Source organism: Galeopterus variegatus, unplaced genomic scaffold (genome assembly GCF_000696425.1).
Source record: "Galeopterus variegatus unplaced genomic scaffold, G_variegatus-3.0.2 Scaffold52, whole genome shotgun sequence".
Classification (NCBI taxonomy): Eukaryota; Metazoa; Chordata; class Mammalia; order Dermoptera; family Cynocephalidae; genus Galeopterus; species Galeopterus variegatus.
The window spans coordinates 1,073,959-1,097,219 of NW_007726163.1; the positions used below are offsets into that span (position 1 = coordinate 1,073,959).

The 23,261-nt window shown below is 37.0% G+C and overlaps 1 protein-coding gene across 2 annotated transcripts in view; it reads right to left on the bottom strand.

Annotated features, from left to right (window-relative positions):
* The window catches only part of LOC103590961 (chromosome unknown open reading frame, human C2orf43), a 114,055-nt gene that overhangs the window by 19,589 nt on the left and 71,205 nt on the right, over positions 1 to 23,261 (bottom strand). The gene's annotated exons all lie outside the window — the stretch shown is intronic.

Below are 23,261 nucleotides of genomic sequence, written 5' to 3' on the forward strand. Positions count from 1 at the left end.
TACATGGCATTCTTGTACCCGTAAGAACATTTTCATTCAATGCTTTCTGTCCTGAACTCCACTTATGACTGATAGTATTATTTTACTTTGCTTCCTTTTTTCCATTATCTGCCTCATATATCTGTCTTTCCCTTCATTTTCAATCTTTTGCCACTCTGTTTTAAGTATGTCTCTGGAAATCAGTAAGTGGATTTCTTTAAAAAGTTTGAAAGTTTTAGTCTCTTAAATAAAGGGACTTATACTCAGGTATATTGACATCAAAGACATTTGGTTTGACTGCAGTCGTCTTGTTTTCTATGTCCTATGCTTTCTTGTTCCTTCCAACTCTTCTTTCCACTACCTTTAGTGTGGATGATGACTTTTAAAAAATTTCTTTTCATTAATAGTCTCAAAGCATAAATTCCATTTTTATCTATCTAATGGTTAGCCTTACCTAAAATTAAGACTTACAGGTTACATATCAAATAATAATACAGTATATTTATAGTGAAAAATTCTTGTCCCTTTGTTTCCCACTTCTAGACCCATTCCCTAGAGGAAACCTCTCTTAACTCTTTCAGCTGTTCTACTAGTTGTATCCATAACTCTAAACATTTGAGCATCTTGCTATTTCATGGTAAGTTATTCATTACTTTGGCTGAGCTGCTATGATAGACAAGGATTTAGCTCACTTTTACAGCCCTACATTCCTTCCTGCCATCTTCTCAACATGTTTATATCTTATTTTTAATTCCTCTATTATTACTTAAATAATACACTTATACTTTTATTTCTAAATATTGTTCACTGCTGAGCCAAGTAGAGTATGGAACCACATTTCTGTTCTTATAATAGCTCCTGTCTCCAATATTTGTCTTTGTTATAGCTGTCTTTCTTTCTTTCTTTCAACTTTCCACACAATCAGGTATTCTTTTGAATCATTTTTTTCTTGGAGACCTCTTGTCAGGACCCTCAGAACTTCTACTCTAACCTGGAGTACTGCCAACTTAGAATTTCCCTTTGCTACCTTCTTGGGTTATTCCCACTGTTTTCTAAGTCCAAGCTAATTAATTTGTTTATTCAAGTGAGTCAGGCAACATGCCCCCTCTGGCAACAAGAGCATTCATTTGTTTATTTATTCAAAGATTACTGAGCACCTACTAAATGCCAGACATTGTTCAAGGCACTGAAGATGGAGCAACAAATAAGACAGAAAAACTGTCTGCTATTATTGAAATTATATTTTAGTGTCGGGGGTGGTGAATACAGACAAACAAATATGGGGTGTCTTCAAAAAGTTCATAGTAAGATTTGTATTATCTTTCAATCATATTTTTCCATAAACTTTCTGAAGTATCCTCTTGTATAACAGATGGTGAGAAAGTGCTATGAAAAAATAAAATAAGCTCAAGGGACTGTTTGATCAGAGACCTGAATGAAATGAGGAAGTGGGCCATGCAGATACCTGGGGAAGAAACATTCCAGAAAGAGAAAACAGGATGGGAGAAAGCTTACTGTGCCCGAGGAACAGTACGAACAGCAATGTGGCTGCCAAGGAGTAGGGAGCAAGGGGCCAAGGTCCTATTCCCTTCCTTGTCTGTGATTTCCTCTGTCATTTTGGGGGAGTGTAAGAAAATAATCTAAGTGATTCATTTTCAGAAATGACTTATCTGAGTGTGTTTTATTGAGATGGTAATTAGTTCCTAGCCTCTTTTGTTTTCTTCATTTTCCCAGAGGGTCTCTGAACAGATAAGGCTCTCCTTGACATGGTAATTAGTTACTAGCACCCACTGTTTTCTTCATTCCCTGCCGTTTCTGGACTTTTTCCGTTTGTCCTGAGCCCCCAGACAAAGAAATTCCTTGCAAGGGGGTAATAAATTTTAGGCGCCATCTGGGAAGATTATGCACCCTGTAGTACTCACAGCCAGTGAGGAGGCGGGGGTAGGGACTTCCGTACTAGGAAATAAATTGCTTGTTACAGCCCTTTTCCGTGTGCCTGCCCTTCAGACACCTGAGCTTTGCAAGGCCATAATTAAAGTCTCGCTTCGCTGTACCTTGTGTCTCCATGTCCATCCTTTGGCATTGGACGGGTGAGGGCATTTCTCACAGGGAGCATATCTTTAGATAACTTCTTAAGGAAGAGTACTAGAGAGAAAATTTTGGGGTTTTTGCCTGTCTGGAAAAGTCTTTTTTTTTTTTTTTAATCTTTACACTTGACTGATTGATATTTGGCTAGTTAGAGAATTGCAGGTTGAAAATCACTTTCCCTCAGAACCTAGAAGATACTGCTCCATTATCTTTAAATATCCACTACTAATGAGAAGCTTGATACTACTTTGATTCTCACTCCTTTGAAGGCATTTGTGTGTGTGTGTGTGTGTGTGTGTGTGTGCATGTATGCATGTGTATGCGTGTGTGAGTAACTCTGGCGGCTTTTAAGACTGTCTGTAGATTACTGATGATTCTGATATTTCATGATGATGTGCCGTGATGTGGCTCTTTTTTAAAAATTCACTGTATTCTTCAGTTCTGGGAAATTTTCTTAAACTATTGATAATAGCTTCATGGTTTTCACTGTTCTCCCTATGGCTCTTCTCTTTCCTGTTTTAATATATTTAACTTTTTTGTTGTTCTACTTTTTTGGGTCTTAACCTTAATTTTATCTTCTACCTCTTCTAATAAAATATTAATTTTGATAATCTTACTTTTAATTTGCTTGGGATCTTTTTTGTTCTCTGTATTAGTCCATTTCTGTTGCTTATAACAAAAATATCTAGAGCTGGGTATTTTGTAAGATAACAAAATTTATCGTTTACAGTTTCAGAGGCTGGGAAGTTCAAAGTCCAGGGGACACATCTGGTGAGGGTCTTTGGTGGTAGCTTTATACAATGCAGGGGTCTCACATGGCACAGCAGAGAGAGAGAGACTCTCACATGCTTTCCTTTTAAAGCCCTCAGAACCACACCCTTGACCACCATTATTAATCCATGTACTAGGGCATGGTCTTACAATCTAATCACCTCTTCAAGGCCCACCTTTCAATTACCATAACAGGATTTTCCACCCTCAACAATTACAGTGGGAGTTAAATTTCAACCCAAGACAGTCTCTGATGATTTCTTCTTCAAAGTGCCCTATTCTTGTTTTTAATCTACCTGTTTTCTCTGATCTTGGATAACACATAACTTTATGGTTTTCTTCTGCTCCTCTGATTTTTTCCATCACTCCAATGTAACTTATTTCTTTACTTTGCTCATATTCTTCCATGTTGGGAGGTTTCCTTAAATGTCCGGTGATCCTAAGTTGTCTTTAAGAGAAATGCAGGCAGTAAAAAGCAGTGTGTGTGGGCCAGTTTTACAGATTGTAAAACTCTATTATAGAATTATTATAAGGTTAAGAAGGCTCTCATATGCCAAAATACATGAAGGTCTTCCCTCTAGGTTCTTCAGTGTTTCTAAAGAACACTTTGATTTATTTATTTGTTTCTGGGTCTAGAGGTTGGATGATGCCTGGCTGCTACACATGCAATGCCAGATGACACGGGTGGGGGCAGCATGTCTCAATCTCGCCCTTCCTTACTCATACTTGGAATTATGAGTCTCAAGTTCTTAGGGAATTCTTATGTGCCATCTTCTAAGCCAGTGTTATACAACTGAATTTGATGTGGCGATAGAGATGTTCGACATCTGTGCTTCCAATACAGTACCACTAGTCGCATATGGCTATTGAGCACTTGAAATGTGGCTTGCATGACTGAGGAACTGAATTTTTAATTTAATTATAATTCATTTAAATTTAAATAGCTTTATATGACTAGTGGCTATTGTGTTTGACAGTGGGGCTGGGAGCTCTAGATCCCTATATCCTTCTTCATCAGCTTCCCCTACTCCTGCTCTCTCTCTCTTCCATAAACTCATGGAAATCTCTTATCAGCGAAGGGCCTCTTTCTCTTTCTCATTCCCTCATGAACTCCAAAAAGCTTCCTTTAATATAATTTTCATCAGATACTACAATGAAATGGAGATAAGTATTTGTAATTAATCAGCCTTCTTCAAAGTGCCTTTACTTTTTTTAAGAAGTAATTTTTTATTTACTTCTTTAGTTTTACAGACATACTGGAAACATCTACATTATCTTAATTCATGGGTTTAACCAGTTTCTTTGCTCATAATGGGGCACTTACTACATCCCAGACACAAAGTGACCAAAAAGAGATAATCCCCACCCTCACAGAGTTTAGACTAGTAGTTTTCATATATTGTATACCATGTACATAATAACAACCTGCCTCCTCAGATCAAACATCTTAAATATAGCCATTATATAATCCTAATAGGTGAGACTTTATCATTCTTGTCTGTCTGTGACATTAGCATAAATATGTATAGAAGTAAATATTCTGCATTTTCTTGGCCTTATCTCCTAAACCAAGATCACAGCTATATACTAAGAATCTGGAATACAAGGCTCTAAGTCCTAGTTCCAAAGTCAGAGCTATCTTTGCTTTACTGTAATATAATCCAAGATATTTATAATAACCAGATAAATTAAAGCAACAGGGATTTGGTTAATAAATTATGGTCCATCCACTCAATTAATTAAAATATATAACCTATTAGAAATAATGCTGCAGAAGAATATATAATGTCAAATAAATATTTAAAAATAATAGTAACTGAAAAAAAGCAAATTACGAACAGTACAATATGATCCCATTGTTGTAAAAATAGACGTGTGTGGTACAGATTTATTTGAAAAGATGAAGGATAAAATAATAACAGTGATCATCTCTGGTTGATAGAATCCCAGATGATGTTTGCCTGTCCTCCCTTCCCTCCCTCCTTTCGAACAGGTGACAATGTTTCTTCTTTTTTTGTACACTGTTTTGTCTTACCTAGAATATTTACTGCCTTTGTTTTCTTTTTATTCAGAAAGACAATGAAAATTCCTTGCTTTCTTCAAAAATCCATCAGATCTTCCCTATTTCTAATAGTATTTTATTCCCAAATGTCCAAACACATCCAATGGCTCATCCATCCCCTCCCCTCCCCTGCGGAGCCTTCCGTTCTCCTGATCTAATCTTGGACTGCTGCTCTCCAGGCCTGCTGTTTAGCTATCATCCTTGGACTGCCCTTTGCCATTTCCCTGGACTGGATTTTCTGTTTTGTGGATTTTATCCATGACTTTTTCTTTCTTGGTTTATTCTCTCACTTTACTGAAGCACATTTTCCAGTAACTAATAAAAAGGTACACGGCAGTGAGATTTTATAAATGTTTACATATGTGATTTTTTTTTTTCTTTTCTTACATTGATTTGCAGTTTGGCTGTGTATAGAATTTTAAGCTGAAAATGGCTTACTCTCCAAATTTATTACCTTCCAGCATTCAAGGTTAAAGATTCTGATTCTAGTTTCTTGAATCAGAATCTACTTCCCTCAATGCTATCCCTATTCCCATCCCCTTACCCCAAACCCAGGAGCTCTTAGTATTTTCATTTTAGCTCTGCTATTCTGAAGTTTCATAGGGATACACCTGGTATAAGTTTCTGTTTTTTTCCTTCATTGTTGGGCTGGACATCCAGTGGGACCATTCACTGTATGGACTCATCAACTTTAGTTCTGAAATTTTTTCTCTTATTATTTTTTTGATAATTTCTTCCTGTTTTCTCATTTTCTCTTTCTAGAACTCCTACTAAGTAGGAGGTTGGACCTTTTGGATTAATCCTTTAAGTCAAATTTTTCTTCTATAGTCCTTCTCTTTTTCTGTATATATTACTTTCTAGGAGATTTCTTCAACTTTCTCTTGTAACCCTCTATCAAATTTTTATTTTGGCTGTAAAAATTCAACTTCCAAGAACATTTTCAGGTTCTCTTTCTGTTTTCATAGCATTCTGTTGTTTGGTTTATGGATGCTATATCATCTTTCTAAAATTAGAAGGCTTTTTTTTTTTTCCTTTTTGTCTTTTTTACTGACCGGTAATGGGATCGCAACCCTCAGTGTCACGCCTGCACCTCGCTCAGCCAGTGAGCGGGAACTGGTCTCCACATGGGATCCGAACCCTCAGCAGGAGCGCCGCTGTGCTCCCAAGCGGCGCACTCTCCAGTGCGCCACCGGGCTGGCCCATAGAGGGCTTTTTTAAAAATAGTTTTTTTTTTTTTTTCCCCCTCTTTCCTGTTCAGTGCCTTATCCATTTCCTCTAAGTTTTCCCTTTCCCCCAGCCTGCATTTCTGTTTTGGACTCTCTTATGTTGAGGAAATATCTGATTCACTTGTATTATATGAAGCAATATGCTCTAAAAGTAACATCTGATGCCCTCATCTGTATTTGTTAGTTGTGGACTCACGAAGGAAGGCTGTCTTACTGATTTGAAAAAGTTTCATTTAAGATATTTGTCAGGGTGAAGACCATGTTTTCCTACTGGGATACTTGTTTTCTATTTCCTTTTTGACAAACGGGGCTTCTATATCCTATTATTGCCCCCACAAAATATGAGCTATAAAGTTCAGGAAAAGCATCTCTTCATGTCTCCTCCTCTATCCTTGACTTTTTGAGAGTTCAGATCCTTTGTCCTTGGACATGACATACCCTGTTTACTCATGAGTAGCAGAATACTTTCCCTCTTAGATGCAATCAGAATGACCAGCTCTTTCCTGTTACATCAGGCCCTGATGGACAGCCATCCACCTACCAGCTCTCCTGTGTAATGTGGCTAGTACAGAGTGTAATATGGACAGGCTAGCTCCAGCTAAGATTCTGATTTCTAGAAGGTGTTCCAGAGGCACTTTATCTGCAGTATAGGCTCAGTTTAGCCAAGATGGGTGGACGTGTTTCTTTCCCTGAAGAAACAACAGGTTTGAGTTCTGTCTTATTACCACGAGGCTGAGCACTATGCCCTAAAATGATTTAGTAGTATCATTTTAATAACAGATAACAAGATAACTACCAGCAGACCCAGCCTGGAAGCAGACAACTAGTTAGAATACTATTATATTACCTAGTTGGGGAGAGAATGCGGTCTAAAGTGCTTACAGTATAGAAAAGAATAAATAATCAAAGATAATTTTCCTACTGTAAACATGTGCTCTCTACATAAAATGAAGAAATATAAGAGTAGAAGAAATAATTATCAAGAGTCTCGCTAAAGGTAATCATTGTTGATATTTTACTGCCTTTCCTTTAAATCTTTTAAATTTTATTGTTTTCAGTTTTTGCAAAGTGACACTGCACATGAAATTTTATATCTTGCCTTTGAGTATACTCTAGAGTAGTGCTGTGCCACATAACTTTCTATGATGGTGGAAATGTTCTCTGTGCTGTCCCATATGGTGGCCATTGGCCACGCGTGCCTCTTGAACACTTAAAATATGGCCAGTACAACTGAAGATCTGAATTTTCAATTTTATTTAATTCAACTGCACTTAAATTTAAATAGCCACACATGACTAATGTCTACCTTACTGGACAGTGCAGTTCTACACCTACAAATAAGGTAGAACTTATAGGACTTAGAAACTGAATACTAGGAGAAGGTGAAGGAATGAAAAATGGATATTGGTGGGGACTTAAGAGAAAGGAAAGGTGTAGGGGAATACCATGGGGAAAAGACAGATTTTATGGAAGGGGAAATTCTCATTTTTATTGTACCTCCCATTAGTTTCCTCCACAGACTCTGATCCCTACTTTCAATTTTGGCTCTATGTATAGCCTACATGCATTCCAGTCAATGTGAATTACTTATCCTCTAAACACACATTAAATTCCTCTTCTTCTACCCTTTTGTTCATGGCATTTTGTCTACTTAAATTCTTCCCACCCATCCTTTAAGGCTTAGCAGAGGTGCTCTCTATCTTCTCTCTACCTTATTCTGCCTAACACTCTAAGAGAGAAGAGTTTGTTTTCTCTCCTGTATCCCTTCAGTATTTAGGTGGTACCATTCACATGGCATTGGTATTTACTGCTTCTCATGAAGACTTGGATCCATGTGGCTTCTCTCTGAGCCTTATCTGGGTTGCATACATAGAGGATGCTCAATCAAGAATTATTGAATTTGTGCTGAAAGACTTATAGCCAGATTTGATCTTAACACCTTCAGATCCAAAGGCATTCTTTTTGTACTTTCTTTACTCACTCTTTGCATTCACTGACAAATCATCCTTTTGATCCCTCTTAGCCAGAAAACTAGTTTGGTAAGTTGCAGAATCTATGGGAGTTCACAAAAGCAAAGAAAAAAAAAAAAGAAAGGTCCTTATGATAATGGAGGCCTATACCTTACCTACTAACTAAGTAACTAGTAATAAGTACCTATATCAGAAATTCTACAACCTTGGTGAGGCCTCATTTCTATTACAGAGGGCTGTATGTACAATGCAAAGGTCTCCAGTGAATTGTTATGTGATGCCACATGAGCTCTGATGTGGTGTTAGGCAAAGCCCAACTTTGGTGCACGGCATCCATGAGAGATGTCTCTCAAGGCCCCACATGTATAAATTTGAAGCATATTTCATTGTAGCATTAAATGTGTGGTTCAATACCTTATGGTTGGCATTTTATTAATAAAGTTTTGTAAGTCAGAAACTTCAGTGATTTAGTAACTTCAATCACTGTTACTAACACAATTTCTCACTTTAAGCTGCTTATAAAACAGAACAAAATCTTCCTTAGGAAATCTGAGATATGTATCAGATCCTACAAAACAAAACTGTTTTCAGAGATGAAAAAGTATAATCTGTTAATGAAGATTACTGAACTATTAATACAGAAGCCAAAGCTGTTCAAAATGGTTCTTTGTTCCCCAAAACTTCAAATGAATTTTAATTTCAAACGGAAATGACCTTACATAGTTCTTCTACTTTTGAATATGAAGGAGTAACAAGAACCGAATTTACCCTCTTACCTAAAAACAACTAAAAAAAGACAGATAAAATATATAGAAGAAAAAGTTTTCAAGACACTGGACATTGGGCAATGAAAAGATAGTGAGCCCTGAGAAAAGAAAATTTAATGAGGTGACTCTTAGCACCACCTCAGCTTATTGTGTTTAACCTCCCAGGCTGTATGTAGTGCCGGAAGGAGTAACACAAGCAGAGCTTGGTAATCTCTCTGAGTTGAGAAGTATATTCATCGTGTTTTTTATTTTCTGTATTTCATGATGCTTTGACATCTGGGGGGCCTTACTGGCTGGGGAAGAGACTGCCTCTCTCAGGGTTAGCTAATTCTTAAAGATAGCAAAGGATTTCTCTGTGAACACGCCTTTCACATGCAAACCAACCAATACAAAGCCCATACACCCAACCACTTCCTTTAGAAAACTCACACCAAACCAATATCTCCCCTGCTCTAAATCACTCCAGGGACAGGTACCAGACAACTAGGGACTACAGCAGAGCTGCTAAAATTATTCAAATTAGCCAATATTAAGCCTGCTCAGCTACTTTACCTGCCTCACCCTTTCCTTCCCTCAGAAACCACAATAAAGTCTCTGGGCCATGCTGTACTGTGCTCCTTTTGCCTCCAGACCCAACAGTGTGGTGTGCTTCCCTGTGTGCCCTGGCTGGTATGGCATGCCCCTCCTTTTGGGAGCAATAAACTCTTCCTTCAAAGGCAGTTGACTCCATGTCTGTCACCTTACCATACCTGATTAAAATGAATTCCAGGTACATTTTGAAAAAAGGAGACAGAGCTGATAGTCTAGGGAGGCTAATGCAGTGGTTTTTGGCAGGGTAGAGTAGTGGAGAGGAAAGAGTAACAGTGAGTGAGTGAATGAGAGAAAGCTCCAGAGATCTGTAGAGGGTTCCCCTTGAGTTTCAGCTAAGTACTGACCAGCACAATCATGTGAGAAACTATCACAAGGTGGGGAAAGAACCATCTGAAGAAATTAAAGGAAACATTTCCTGAACTGGGAATAGATATTGTTTCTACCAGTCCAGTAGAAAACCTCATAATTAATAGTGTATCAGCTAGAGGACTCAGAGAGGTTTCATCTTGGTGGTGGGGTAAAATTAGCCCTAAACTAAATGCTGGTCTTGTACCAACTAATGAAGTTTAAAAGCAAAATCATAGACGATCAAATTGTTTCCAAGTAACAAAACTGTGTCCCATAACAGAGCTCAAGAATATTTACAGAGATGCAAAAATATCCAGCATCCAATTGTGAGGTATGCATAAAAAAAAGGTACTTCACAGGGCCTAGTTTTCCAAAGCCCTGCAGTTTCAAATATTGACCTTGCAAAGGACAAGAAATTTTCCCCAGGCTATAGAGTCTCTGTTGTAAGATAAAAAATTGTAACACAGCAATGCTGCTGGCTCAAAGACAGACAGGTTACTGATGGATATGTAAAGATACTGAGAAATTGCTGTAAGAAGAGAATGTTTGCTAAAATCAAGCTTTTGTTAGTGGATTGACTTAATTGCATTATAGAATGTCACCTTGCTTGTCTTACTGAATGTTACCAGCTTCTATTGTTAAACTTGTTAAATTGTACTTAGCAAAAACCTGACCTATGTTCTCTTCCTGTAACTTCCTGGTCTGGAGAATAAATGCAGGAAGAGAATCCCAATTCATGGTTAATTTCGCAAATGGAAGGAATGCCTGTCTCTTGAGGGTTCTGGGAGATTAGCCCCTTTTTGGGGCTTCTCACTGCTCATGAGATGGGCTTTGAGTGATCTCTGGTGGCTCTCTCACCCAGGGGAAAAGGGGTGACAAATCTGTGGGAGGCAAAACAACACCAATGAAGTAGAATTCATGATGTAAGGGATCCCGTAAAAATTACCAAGCATGTAAGGCAGGAAAATACAACCTAAAATGAGGAAAAATGATGAATTGAAACCGATATAGAAATGACAAGGATTATAAAACTAGTAAACATTCAACAAATGATGCTTGGACAACTGGACATAAATATGCAAAAGAAAAAATTTAGATCACTACCTCACATCATATACAAAAATTAATTCAAAATGAAGGATAGTCCTAAATGTAACAACTATAAAACCTTAGAAAAAGGGGAATAAATTTTTGTGCCCTTAGATTAGAGAATGGTTTCTTTGCTATAACACCAATATCACAAGTGACAAAAGGAAAAATAAACTGGACTTCATCAAAACTAACACCTTCTGTGCTTGAAAAGGACACCATCAAGCTAGTAAAAAGACAACCCACAGAATGGGAGAGGATTGTGTATATCTCATAAGGATCTATGTTCAGAATATAAAAAGAACTCTTACAATTTACCAATAAATAGACAAATAACCTAATTAAAAATGGGCAAAGGAACAAGCATTTCTCTAAAGAAGATATATAAATGGCCAAAAAGCATGTGAAGAGATGCTCAACATCATTAGTCATCAGGGAAATGCAATCAAAACCATAATGAGATACCACTTCATACCTACTGGGATGACTATAGTAAAAAATACAAACAATAATCAGTGTTGACAAGATGCAGTGAAACTGGAACCCTCATATACTGTTGGTGGCACTGTAAATTGGGAGAGGCACTTTGAAAAATAGTTTGGCAGTTCCTCAAAATGTGAAATATAGAGTTAGCATATACTGAGCAATTTTATGTGTATACATATACCCAAGGGAATTGAAAGCATAAGTCAACACAAAACTTGTATATAAATGTTTACAATAGTATTATTCATAATAGCCAAGGAGTGGAATAATCTGAATGTCTATCAACTGATGACTGAAAAAATAAGATGTGGCATAGCCGTACACTGGAATATTATTCAGCAATAAAAAACAATGAAGCACTGACACATGCTAAAACACGGATGAACCCTAAAAACATTAAGCTAAGAGAAAGAAGCAAGTCACAATATGACATATCAAAATTTGTGGAACATGGCCAAAGCAGTATTTAGAGAAGGATTTCTAACACTAAAAAACTATATTAGAAAAGAAAAAAGCTCAAATCAACAACCTCAGTATCTACCTTAAGAAACTAGAATAAGAAAAGCAATTAACTCCAAAGTAGGCAGGATAAGGGAAATAAAGTTCACAGAAGAAATTAATGAAATAGAAACCAATAAAACTATTAAAAATGCCAAAAGCCGGTTCTTCAATAAGACTGTAAAATCAATAAACGTTTAGCCAGACCAACCAGGAAAAAATGTGAGAAGACATAAGACGTAAGATACTACCAATATCAGGAATGAGAAAGGTGACATCCCTACAGACACCAAAAGGATAATCAGGTAATTTTGTGGACAACTTTATGCCAAAAAATTAAACAACTTGGATAAAATGGACAAAATCTGCACAAATACACAAATTTAAAATTTACTTGAAAAGAAATAGATAACTTGAATAAGCTTATCTGAGTTGCATATCTATTAAAGAAATTAAACTTATAATTTAAAATGTCTCTACAAAGAAAACTCCAGGCCAATGTCACTTCATTGGTAAGCTCTACCAAACATTTAAGGAAAAAAATAATAATGATTCTACATAAACTCTGCCAGAAATGACCACATATATATGCTATTTGATTTTTGACACAGGTGGCACTTCAGAATAGAACAGAAAAAGGTGGTTTGTCATAGGTAGAATTCTAAGATGACTCCCAAATACTCCCTGCCCTTCTATAATCCCCTTTCTTTTGAGTGCAGATGGAAACTGTGAATATAACATACTACTCCCATGATTGGGTTATGTCATCTGGCAGAGTTAACTTTAAGAAAAGGAGATTATCCTGGTGGCCTAATCTATCCACGTGAGTCCTTAAAAATCTGAGTTTTCTCTGGCTGGTGGCAGAAGAGGAAGTCAGCTATTTGAAGCACTAGAATGATCAGATGCACCATTGCTGGTTTGAAGACAGAGAAATATGGAAAGAACCCGAGAGAGGCCTCTATGAGCGGAGAGGAACCCATGGCTGACAGCCAGCAAGAAAATGGGGACCTCAGTCTAAAGTCACATGAACTGGATGTTCTGCCAACAACCTGAATGAGCTCAGAAGTGGATCTTCCCCCAAAGCTTCCAGACAAAAACTTAGCCTGGCTGACAACTTAATTTCAGTGTGGACTTCTGACCTACAGACTGGGTGTTAATAAACAGGTATTGTTTTAAGCTACTAAGTTTGTACTGATATGTTACACAGAAATAAAAAATGAATACACGGTCTTTGCACTAAATGATGATGGGTCAATTGGATATTCATAGGAGGAAAACCCCACAAACTTGATTCCTACCTTGCACTTTACATAAAAATCAATTCCACGTGGGTTGGAGATCTTAATGTAAAGGGCAAAAAAATTAAATTTCTAGAAGATAACACAGGAGAATATTTCATGATCTTGGGATAGGAAAAGATTCCTTCAGCAGGACACTGAGACACTACCCACAAAAGATTAATAAATTGAATTACATTATAATTAAGATTGTTTTTTTCCAGCAAAAGACAGCATTAAGAGATTAAAGAGAATCCACAGAATAGAAGATATGTGTCACACAACAAAGGTAGTAGTATCCAGAATATATTTTAAAACTCCTATAAACCAATATGAAGAAGGAAGACAACCAAACATCAAAACAGGCAACAAAGTTGAGCAGGAATTTCACAAGTTAGTCAAATTATGAAAAGGTTCATTAGTTATCATAGAAATGTACATTTAAAAATCTGAAACTCTTCCAATATGATATATGCTAGAGTGCCAAATGGATTTGCAGACAAATTTATTGCCATAAGAAATGGTCAATTTTTGATTTATATACTTTGTTGCCTTTATAAAGAAAAAGCCTTATCAAATTAAAAAATTAAATTCTTTTATTTGATTAAGAACAAACATCTTAAAATACAGTAAAATACCTTTTAAAACACACACATACAGACACACACACTGTGAGGTACCACTACATACCTACTACATTGATGAGAAAAAAAACTAAAAACTAAAAACCAAAAGACCAGACAGTAACAAGTGTTGGTGAGCAAACAGAGCAACAAAAGCTCCTATAGATTGCTGGTGGGAGTATAAATTGGTACAATCACATTGTAAATCGTTTGGTATTATCTCCTGAAGTAGAACACATGCATATCGTATGAACTATGCATTTCCTCTTCTAAAGACCCAATAGAAACACCTGTGCAAGTTCACTGAGAGGCAAGCATAAAAATGTTCTTGACAGTGTTACTTTAAGTAGTCCCAAATTGGAAACAACCCAAATATCCATTAACTGTAGAATGAATAAATACATTGCAATACATTCCTCCAATGGAAAAAGCATACAGTAATGAAAATAAAAGAATTAAAGCTGCATGCAAAAACATGGATGAATATTGCAAATACAATGTTGAGTGAAAGAAGCCAGACACAAAAGAATATACACTATATAAGTCTGTTTGTGTAAAAAACCAGGCAAAACTAAATAATGCTGATAGAAGCCATGAGAACAGTTACATTTGGGAAGATAGAGTAAGACTGGCTGTAGTAGAAGGGAGCTTTCTAAGATCTAGGCAGTGGTGATTCTCGAGTGGGGTGGCAGTGAGTGGAAATTTGTTTTGTGAAAATTCGTGGAGGAATACATTTATGTTTTAAGCATAAATACATTATGTTTTCAATAGGGAATGTATACCATATCCTACCTTTATTTCTACTCTTATTTATTTTTTTCCTGGTTATTTCCCATCTAAATATACTTTCTTTCAAAAGTAGAATACCAGTTTCTTTTCCAGTAATTAACTCTGAGGAAGGCACCTTTGTCATTCTTCTGAAATGCTCATAACACAACACAGTGGTCAGAAATAATAATACCAAATAGAAGTGTAATTTCCTAAGTGGAAAACACATTTCTCTTGGCAATGACTGTCAACAGCATTCCTGGAAACCCAGCAGAGTTCAGAATTTCAAGCACCACTGTGAAGGAAATGTCTAGTAGCAGTAGTAATGGAAATAAAAACATGAAGGAAAGTGATTGATTTAGAAGAATGTTAATGGTTTACTTTTGCTTCATTACAAATGTAAATACAGATATATAAAAAAAGACTCACCAAGGAGTCTAATACTCTATTTTATTTGGTAATATAATCTTCTGAAATCTGCTTAGTGTTCAAATATTCCTACAGAACTTCAACTTACAGTAGAGTGGCTAAAAGGTTTGAGATAGATGAATGAGGGCTAAAGTTGAAAGATCAATAGGGCATTCATCTCACAGGTCAGATTTTATCACTGAATTCCTCAGGTACACATGATGAACAACACGAGGCTGCCTTCTGTTCACTCTATTGCCTATCTTGATGCTATTTTGTCTTTCTGGAAAAATCTCATCTTCAAGTCCAAACTCATTTATCTTCTCCTTCATTACTTATCTAGGTAGAATTGATCTCTCCTTTCTTATTACCACTCATCCTGTTTTTATGATAGTCCTTACTGTGAAGTATTAAAATTCTTTCTGTGTTCTACCACACCGTCAGAAACTTAAGGGCAGGAGCTTTATTTCATTCATTACTTTCTCCAGTACTTATCTGAGCACTTGGTTCACAGTAGGTGTCGGTAAGGAAGGGTTGTTAAATGAAATAAGTGGTAAGAGAATGAGGCAGGAGGTTACTTGATTAGTGTTTTGGGGAAGGGGAGAAGGAAAAGCCTGTTGCCTTATTTGAAGTGGTCCAGTGGTCCAGAGACCAGATCTGGAGTCTGAAACACACTGACATTGGTAAGTCAAGCTGGCAGGTACTGGTATAAAAGTGGGACAATTAATTTCAGGCCAGAGGGCAAGAGCTTCTAAGAGCATCTGTTGAGTCTGGCCAGAAACTAGTCCACATAAAGCACTAGTAATAGCAGCCAAGATCAATGCAGAGGCAAGTAAAACCACAATTAATAAAATGGAAGGTTTTAAGGAGATGCATGAATAGCTTTCTGAAGTAGAAGTTGGGGGTGAGAAGCCAAGTTGTCCTGCTGTTTTGGTGATATATATGGCCTAGTGCCACTAGTAAGATTCCGTGGTAGAATGCCCCGGCTTGTCTGGTTTTACCATTATATTGGGCAGAGAGAATGTTGGTGTTGAAGCACAGGGAACTACTAGAGATAGGATGGTTTAATTAGGATGGGTGAATTTTGTAGGTAGAAAATCTACCCTATGTGGGTGTGTACACTGCAGTGTAAAATGTGACTATTACTCCTGGACTGTTCTGACTGAGATACTACTGCTAGTCACTTTGACCTTCTTCAAAAGGGCTGACAGATTCTCTATGTCCAAAATAAACCATGATGTTTGTAAGGAAAAGGGTTTGGTATAATTACCTCCATGACGGGAGGGTGGCTGGGGAGAGCAGACATTAGTAGACACACAAATAGAGGTGAAATAGCAGGAAGTTTTATTTTAAACTCCCTTAAAAATAAAAGATATAACAATAATCATGCAAACTGAGATGGGCTCAACTGTGGAGAGGTGAATCTGGACATACTTCCAAGAGGACCTGTGGCAATTAAGAAATAAAATATAGGGAGCTGGCGAGTTAGCTCAGTTGTTTAAAATGCAGTGTTGTAACATCAGGGTCAAGGGATTCAGGTCTCTATACCGGCCAGGCACCAAAAAAAAAAAAAAAAAGAAGAAGAAAATAAAATAAAATAAGTAAAATAAAATAAAACGTGGACCTCAGTCTGAAGTTATCTTGTCTGGACTTGTGAAGCCCAAAGACACTCTGGAGGAACATGGCTATGGTGGATTTTAGTGAGGATGAACAGGGAATGGAGTTAACTGTCTCAGCTACGTTCTTGGTAGGTAGGGTATTCTGTGATTAAGTCCATGGAAGATGAGTCCCAATATCATCTTGGAGTGGAGATGAAGTAGATATGATGTAACTATCCAAAAGCCAGTAAAAAAATCCCTAATTTCCCTTGACTTTCCCTACTGAACCCCGGGAAAGTAAAGACATGTGATTTCTCTATATCCCTTACAGGAAGTGATGTGACACAGTTCTGGCTACTAACCTATAGGGAGAAGTTCCTGGGTGAGGACTTCTCTTTCTAAATAAACCAAAGCCTAATCAGGAATAAGCTTTTTGCTTTTTTCCCCCCTTTCCCCTTCTTTTTGTCTGAATGTCAGTCATGAGGCCTAGAGCTATAGGAGCCATCATGTGAGCACATGATGAGCATGAGGAGAAAGGTCTATGTGCTAAGGATGACAGAGTGGAAATACAGAAAGAACCCACATCCCTGATGGCACTGATGAGATGTCATCTCCCTCTGGACTGCCTATGCCTAGATTTCTTGGTGCATGAGAAAAAGGATTTCTATCTGCTTAGGCCTCTGTAATTTAGTTTTCTGTTATCTTATAGTTAAACTCAATCCCAGCTGATAAAAGGGAATCAAGATAGGGCCTTTGAACTTTCTGGGTGTTTTTGGTCATAACACAGGGGTTGACATTGTGCTTAACCTCCTATGAGGTTCTGGTACTTGAATCGGGGAGAAGGGGGGAATCATGCCATATCTGTATGTATCTAGGGCTTCCTTGAGAGGAGGCAGAGGTAGGAGCTGACTGAAAAAGAGTCTTTCCAAGGATAGTCCCTCCCAACACATCTTATGACGATCCCTGAGGGTGGCATGATCTGCTGAGTGTGGGAAAATTAAAGATGTTTGTGCCAAGCAGAACTGCACAGCAGCAAAGCTTGGGGTAGAGGACAGATTGTGAGATTGGAAGATCCTGGAGACAAGAGTAGCCCACCCTCCAGCAGAGCTCCATGCAGACTGAGCTGCAGGCAGAGTACAGCTTGGGTCCTAAGGCACCAACCAGGAGGGTTTGTCAAAAGAGCAAGTAGGACTAGATATGCTCAAAAACCCAGATGAAGCCTTCTTACAGGGGAAATTATTCAGCAGCTCTTTATTTTTTTCCAGGTTGTTTTCTACCTTTCCTGATGGTGCCAAGTGTGACATTTAACAATGTGAAAACCAGACCTAAAAAAGTAATTCTCTCATTCTAAAATTTCTGCATAATTTGGAGAAATGTTTATTATTCACATAATTTATTACCTATTTCTCTACAAGCCAGGACTCTGGTTATTATGACCATCTATTTAGTCTGCAAACAGATAATCTTACCTAAGTGACAATGGGTTCACCAAAGTGAAAAACATAACTCAAGGTGTTCTATAATTTTTAAAAAATAATACAACTTTTCTGCATCCCCATGCTTACTGCAGCTTTATTCAAATAGCCAAGATATGGAATCAACCTAGGTGCCCAACCACCTTTGAATGGATTAAAAAAAATGTGGTATACATACACAATGGAATACTATGGAGCAATACAGAAAAATAAAATCCTGTCATTTGTGGCAACATGGACAAGCCTGGGATTATATTAAATGAAATAAGTCAGGCACAGAAAGATAAATACTGCATGTCTCGCTCATATGTGGGAGCTAACAAAGTTGAACTCATAGAAGTAGAGAGCAGAACTGTGATTACTAGAGGCTGGGAAGGGGAGGAGAGGGGGATAGGGAGCGGTTGGTTAACGAATACACAATTACAGGTAGATAGAAAAAATAAGTTCTAGTAGTCTACAGTAGTGCTAGGTATCTATAATTAACACTAACTTATTGTATGTTTTTAAATGGCTAGAAGAGAGGAGCTCACATGTTCTCATCACAAAGAAATGATAAATTTTTGTGGTGCTGAATATACTAATTACACTGATTTGATCATCGCACACTGTATACCTGTACTGAAATATAATTCTGTACCACATAAACATGTACAATTATTATGTGTCAATTAAAAAATAAATTAAAAATATAACTTTTTAGACTAGCAGATAATTTTAAAGTATAAACAAAAATTTCTTTAGAAATAATAGTAAGATATTCATTGGGCTATTTAATTCTAAAGCAGAGATGATATCCTAGTACTATATCTAATCACCTTTTATCCTAAATCCTAATAATGACCAAAAAAATCACAAAAAACAAAAAACTTTTCATTCATTCCCAAATTTTTGGATAAACTTCCATGAATCATTAAAAGCTGCAGCTGGGTTTTATAAACATATTTTATTTCACAAGCTGTTCACATAAGTGAGAGAATAGGTAACATGGGAGTCTTGTCTCATTCAAAAAATTGACTATGTTTCAATAAAAAAAAAAAAGAAAAATAATTATCCTGGAACTGAATTAAAAATATTCTGAGAAAAAAATTTGTGATTCTTTAGTGAACCTTATGTTGTCAGCTCATAACAGTTAAAGAGTTCAGTTCATTTTATACCATTACAAATGTTTTAAGAAGTTATTTCCTTATTGATTAAGGAAAGAAAAAGATTATGAATTTTTTTTTTTTTTACAAGAATGTATTCAACAAAGTAACATAATCCACCAGGAATTCCCGAGGTCTCTGCACCATGTTTTTCTAGTTAGATAACTGAAAGGAATTAAAACATCAATTTGGCTTAACTAACGAAAATACTCCAGAATATTTTTAAAAGTTAATTATTTTGACCTGTGATACTGCTGAGCTAAAATACATTTTCTGTTAGCTTTGATCAGAAAATCCAATTTAGCTGTCTCAGTGAAAAGTCCATTTCTCGTGAAGTGGAAGAACATCTGCTCTAAAGAAAATATGTAGTAGCAAGCATTCCAGAATTAAAATTAAAGGAAAAAATCCATATGTTCTTTAAAAATTACATTTAAAACAATCAAGTTACACAAATTACACTCACGAACACTGTGATAAAATTTATAACGTATGCTAACTGAATCAGGGCTACTCTTCTCTGAATGCTAGATGGGAAATGATGTTTCACTCACGCACACGAAGAAGTCTAATGTCACAGAACTCCAGCCTGCAGGAAGATGTGCCATCTTTGCCAAAAGGGCAGCAGAATTTGAAATATTTGAATATTTTGGTTCCTTGAATTTTTCAGTGATTACAACAACAACAACAAAAAAATGTGTGTATAAACTAAAGGATACAGAAAAACAGTTTCTATCTAGATAGGGCAGGATTTATTATCCACCACTTGGACTAGCAAACTTCCTCCATTTGTTTCTGTAAGATTTCTATTGAAGCACAGACATTACATAATAGGCAAACACTGCAAGGCCTCCTAAAAGTCAAGCTGGCAAGCTAAAGGTCATCGTGTGGATGACAGTTAAGCCACAGAGATGCAGGTTGTCAGCGGGAATATCTGGTTGGACCAGATAGGACCACTGGGAATGATCTCTGACCTGGTCTTCTTTTCCCGTGATAACCCCTGTCTTCGTGTAACCTGAAACCATGCTACTGACTCAAGTGACTGGTACGAGTACTGGTAACCTTCACCATTCAAGGAGCATAACCTCTGGAGGAGCCCACAGATCATCTGCAAAGGTTAGGGTCTTCTGTTATGAGTGTTGCTCTCTCTCAGCTGAGAGCTTCCTCTGTTTGTAGTAAGCAAGGTACTAGGAAGCACCTAAGGGAGGGCCAGGGCAAACTTGGGCAAAAGCAGCTTCTGTGACGGTTGTTGCAAGAGGAGGCAAGAGTGGCACTAGGGATCCAGAGAAGACAGGTGGGAAGAGGCTAGCTAGGATGTTTGACATGCCTGGTTAATGATCAGCCTAGGGTCACTAATAGGAGTCTGAACTAAGTACCCAAGTAGAGAATGAACAGAGAAACCAAAGAAAAATGAGACAGGTAATTCTCGCCTCCCTTCCTTTTACCCAAAGTTACACAGACTGGGTGGGTAATGGGAAAACAACAGAGACCCATGGAGGACAGGTTACTTGGACATCAGAAAGCCAGATCTAGAGCCAAGGGATTAGACAATCAGAGAAGAAAAGGATGATAAAGAAAGGAATAGTAAGAAATAGAAAGAAAAGGAAATAGTAGGGCTGTGCTCCAAAAGTTTGTTTGCAAGTTAGTTGTTTAGGACAGAGATGTAGCAATGTGGCTGAATGTTCAGTCTGGTTTTAGAGTCTACTCTGCACATGGTGCAACTCTACTACAGTTGTGTGGAAAAGGAAGCCCAGCAACAATGTGACTGACTGCCTTCGGTCGGAGAGGGTAGACTGTCTTGCTCCCTGCTGCCTGCACTTGGCGCTGCTGGAAGATGCAGTAGTAGGAGGTCAATCACTGCAACTAAAAGGAAGACTCCTTTCTTCAAGTGTAGCTTTTGGAGTCTACTTCTCCAAGAGGGTATTTATAACTCTTTTCTAGAAAAAATGGAAAATAACCTTACATAATTACCTATTTTAATTAAAACAGTAAACATTTGATTACATGTCATATATAATGTATTATATATTCACTAAATATATAATTATGTGTAATTTTATTGCTGTACCTAAACTTTTCATATATAAATAGAAAAGCAAATAAAACTTTCTTATATCCCATGTTCTGATTTGGGTTTAGAAAATATTTCTAAGGAGGCATAAGGAAAGCACAGGTAGCTGCCTAGTCCTGGAGCTCTGGGTCCTCAACCTTCTCAGTGTCTGAAGGACAAGAAGCACCTAATTCAGGCAGTCAGGATGAAGGGAACACCTATCCCTGGGAGGAAAATCGAGTCCCTAGCTGGAGAATGTTTTTCATTTTTAATTCAACTTTTGTTTTAACTGTAGACTCACATACAGGTGTAAGAAATAATAGAGATATCCGTGTACTCTTTACTCAGTTTCTCCTAATGATAAAATGTTATAAAACTATAGTATAATATTACAACCAGGACTCTGACATTCAGATGGTCAAGATACTAAAGAATCCCTCATCACAAGGATCTCTCTTGTTGCCCTTTCATAACTGCATCCACTTCCCTGCTTACCCTCATTTACTCTTAACCCCTGGCAACCACTAATCTGTTCTCCATTTCTACAACTTTTCATTTCAAGAATGTTATATAAATGGAACCATGTGACCTTTGGGGATTGATTTTTTTTCACTGAGTATAATTCTCAAGAGATTCATCCAAGTTGTTGTGTGTATTAATAGTTTGCTCTTTTTTATCGTTGGGTAGTGTTCCATGGTATGGCTGTACCACCGTTTGCTCAATCTTTTACCCATTGAAAGACACCTGGGTTGTTTCCAGGTTGGGGCTATTATGAATAAAGCTGTTAAAAACATTCATATACATATCAGTTTTCATTTATCAGGGATGAATGTCTAGGAGTGCAATGGCTGGGTCATATGGTAGCTAAAAGTTTCATTCTTTAAAAAACTGCCAAACTGTTTTCCAGAGTGGGTGTACCATTTGATACTACCAGTAGCAATGTATGAGTGGTCCAATTTTGCTGTATCCTCACCAGCATTTGCTGTTGCTATTTTTTATTTCAGCCATTCTGACAGTCATGTGATGATATCTCATTGTGATCTTAATTTGCATTTTCATAGTGGCTAATGTTGTTGAACATCTTTCCATGTGCTTATTTGACTTCTGTATATCCTCTTTGGTGAAACGTCCGTTCCTGTTTTGGGCCCATTTTCTAAATGGACTGTTTAGATTTTTATTATTGAGGTTGGGGAGTTTTTCATACATTCTAGATAACAGTCCTTTGATGGATATGTGGTTTGTAAATATTTTCTTCTAGTCTGTAGCTTGTCCTTTTAAAAGAGTCTTTAATAGACCAACATTTTACTTTTGGTGAAGTCCAGTTTATCAATTTTTCATTTTATGAATTACGCGTTTTTGTCTAAGAACTCTTTGCCTTGTCCTAAATCCTGAAGATTTTCTATTTTTTTCCTAAAAGAATTATAGTTTTAAGTTTTTTATATACATTCATGATCTATTTTCAGTTTATAAGGTGTAAGGTTTAGGTCAAGTTTCATTCTCCACTCCCCTCCCATTCCTTCCTTCCCTCCTTGCCTAGATATAGCCAAATGTTCCAGCAATGTTTGTTGAAAAGGCAATCCTCTTTCATCAAATTGCTTTTGTACTCTTGTCAAATATCAACTGATCTATGTGTCAAGCCCTCCACCAACATGTATATCAATTTGGGAAAAACTGATATCTTTAATGTATTGAGTGGGTGGGTCTTCCCATCCATGAACATGGTGTGTCTCTCCATTTATTTAGGTCTTCTTTCGTTTTTTTCGTCAGTATTTACAGTTTCTAGCTTATAAATTCTATATGTGCTTTGCTGCATTTATGCCTAAGAATTTCATTTTTTTTGAATAACTTTAAATGGTACTGTAATTTCAATTTGGTTTCCATTGCTACTGTATAGAAATAATACTAATTTTTGTATGTTTATGTTGTATCCTGTGTTGACCCTGCTGACAATCTTGTTACATACAAATAGCAACAGTTTAATTTCTTCCTTTCTGATCTGTGTGTGTTTTATTTCCTTTTTTTGCCTTATTAGATTGACTAGAACTTCC